The sequence below is a fragment of the Myotis brandtii genome, unplaced genomic scaffold (assembly GCF_000412655.1).
Source record: "Myotis brandtii unplaced genomic scaffold, ASM41265v1 scaffold4811, whole genome shotgun sequence".
NCBI classification, from domain to species: Eukaryota; Metazoa; Chordata; class Mammalia; order Chiroptera; family Vespertilionidae; genus Myotis; species Myotis brandtii.
In genome coordinates this window covers 11,728-14,726 of record NW_005368387.1, presented here as the reverse complement: position 1 = coordinate 14,726, position 2,999 = coordinate 11,728, and the positions used below count along the sequence as shown (strand labels likewise).

At 52.7% G+C, this 2,999-nt stretch overlaps 1 gene segment (V, D, J or C); it reads left to right on the top strand.

Moving 5' to 3' along the window:
- LOC102249655 overlaps nucleotides 1–2,999 on the top strand; it is a 31,190-nt gene that overhangs the window by 18,035 nt on the left and 10,156 nt on the right.

The window sequence follows — 2,999 nt, the reverse complement described above, 5'->3', positions numbered from 1 at the left end:
CCACAGAAGGTTGGTCACAACCAGCACAGACTCTCAGTGACACCCTCCCTCCCCCTCTTCCCTCCTCTGCTGCTGCCTCCCTCACCCCCTCCTCTCCCTCGGGCTCCTCAGCTCTTAACTCCATCCTCACGTGAGGGTTTCAGGGAAAAGTGACAAGTTCCTGCTGCAGTTCCGTCCCCCAGGCCTCCGTCTCTAGGGAGGGAGAGTCACAGGAGTTAATCAGCATCGAATCCCTTCAGAGTCCTGTTCCCTCTCTCACCTCCCACCTGAGGTTGTCCACTCCTCACAGCCTCAGCCAGTCTCTTCAATGTGACTCGACAATTACTGATTTTTCCAAAGAGGATGAGTCCGATCTCCTTTGCCTGTTTGCGCACGGGAGCTACTAATGTAATTGTCTCCTTCTCCCGCGTCCCGAGGCCCTACCTGCCCCCTTTGGGGTGCAACCAGCTATTTTCTTGTTCCTGAGAACACTCTGTTCTAAGAACGTCAGGACCAAGTGCCCACACTCACATTTCGCTCAGATTAGCGAAGCCCATGCAAGCCTGTTTGCACACGGGAGCTACTAATGTAATTGTCTCTTCCCCCCGCTTCCCAAGGCCCTACCTGCACCTCTGGGGTGCACACCAGCTATTGTCTTGTTCCTGAGAACACTCTTTTCTAAGAACTTCAGGACCAAGTCCCCACACACACATTTCGCTCAGATTAGCAAAGTCCACGCAGTAGCCCTTTTCCTGTAAATGTACCCACTCTCCTGGCCCCCACCAGGGAGGAGCTGGGGGATGTAGGGAGCTGGGGGGCAGGCTGTGCTGTCAGCGCAGAAACAGGGGGGCTGGTGCTCACCCTGCCCTGTGCTTCCTGAGGCCGGAAGGCCCTACAGCCGAGGGTCGTGTCCCCGCAGAGATGAAAGGGGACACACGCCTCTCCCACCACAGGACCGGGCTCCTAACATAGTGAGCAGCCCCTATGAGCCCTTCACACGGGCCCCACTGCCCCTTCCCTGTGCTGCTGGGTGAGGAGCTCACTGTGCATTAGCTTTGCAACAGCCTCATTGAAAGTGAGACCCAATTATTATGTTATTTACGTGCACTTTGCACCTTTCCCAAAAGAGGACCCTGGGACTAAAACACCACAGTCGTCACAGCAGTGTGTCAGGGTGACAGCAGCTGGGAAGGAGCCTTCACACATGTGCAGAGTGACCTGAAGCTGTGTGACCTGTGACCAGCAGGGGGCGCTGGGGGACCGCTCTGTGGGCCTCACACTGCAGCTTAGGGAGGACCATTCACTCAGAGGCTGAGCCCTGTGCTGCCTGCAGGGGACTCAGCAGCTGTGTCCTCTCAGGCCTGGCAGCGCCCCCTGAGCAGGTCCCTGTGTGTGGTCTCAGCAGGTGCTTCCTCCCAGGGCCCCCCAGGGGATGAGCCCACCTCCATGCCCCTCAGTCTGGGGTGTGAGCTGAGCTCCAGCCCCAGGGCCCAGGGAGGGGCTGGGCAGTCCCTGGAGGGGCTCCCATTTGCATGGCAGCCCCTCCTCTGGCAGAGGGTGGGGGAGAAAAGGAGGCCTGGGCAGCCCAGCCCCACTGTGGGCTCAGGGCTGTGAGCACCATGGCCTGGACTCCTCTGCTCCTCGCGCTCCTCTCTCACTGCACAGGTAGGGACAGGCCTGGGACCAGGCTTCTTCCCTTCCTGCTCAGTCTCCTGGGAAACGTCCCCTGGTCCCTGCCCATCACTGACAAGTGTCTGTGTCTGCAGGGTCCCTCTCCCAGCCTGTGCTGACTCAGCCGCCCTCCCTCTCTGCATCTCCTGGAGCCACAGTCAGACTCACCTGCACCCTGAACAGTGGCTCCAATGTTGGCAACTACTACATATCCTGGTACCAGCAGAAGCCAGGGAGCCGTCCCCGGTACCTCCTGGCCTACTACTCAGACTCAAGTAAGAACCAGGGCTCCGGGGTCCCCAGCCGCTTCTCTGGATCCAAAGACGCCTCGGCCAATGCGGGGCTCCTGCTCATTTCGGGCCTGCAGCCTGAGGACGAGGCTGACTATTACTGTATGGTTGGAGAAAATTCTGATTCCCACAGTGACACACACAGATGGGGAAGTGGGTCAAAAACCTCAGCCTCCCCACGGGCCTCATGACTAATGCCCATTGTAAGATGAGCTGTTCATGTGCAAGCCGTACTTGGCAGCACCTTCCTGTGCAGAATGGGTCTACTCTTCATCTTCCTTTCCACGTTTCTGACGTCTCAGTGTTCTCTGTAAAACTACCTGTGTTTTATGCATGTTTGTGGACTAATTCCATAATTATGTTTTCTAGTTTTTTCTAAGGATATTGGTCCATTTACTCTGTTTTCTCTAATATTTCTAAATTCTATTTTTCTAAGAAAATCTGCATTTTATCTATTTTTCAATCAAGTTTCATATTTATATATTTCCATTTTAAACTTTTTCTCATGTCTTTTTTACTTGTATATTATTGAATTATTCATTTTCATGTAAAAGTAGCAAGTGGTTGTTCTGTTCTGTCATTGAAAAACATGATATCAATGTGCCCAATTAGATTACAGTTTTTCTACTGTCTCCCTCGTTCACTGTTGCATTTATTATGAGGGAGAGATGATGTGTCATATTTGTTGTTTTTCTTTTCTTATAGTTCACCAAACTCGCAATTTTCCCTCTTGGTTGTTTTTCTCTTTACCACATGGAAAAAATGCTCTATCAGTATTTCATCAAAAAAGTATAAAGACAAACATACGCCTGATCGGTGTGGCTCAGTGGATGAGCATTGACCTAGGAACCAGGAGGTCACGGTTAGATTCCCAGTCAGGGCACATGCTCCGGTTCTGGGCTTGATCCCCAGTGGGGATGTACAGGAGGCAGCCGATCAAGGATTCTCTCTCATCATTGATGTTTCCATCTCTCCCTCCCTCTCCCTCCCCTCTGAAATCAATACAAATATATATTAAATACACACACACACACACACACACACACACACACACACACA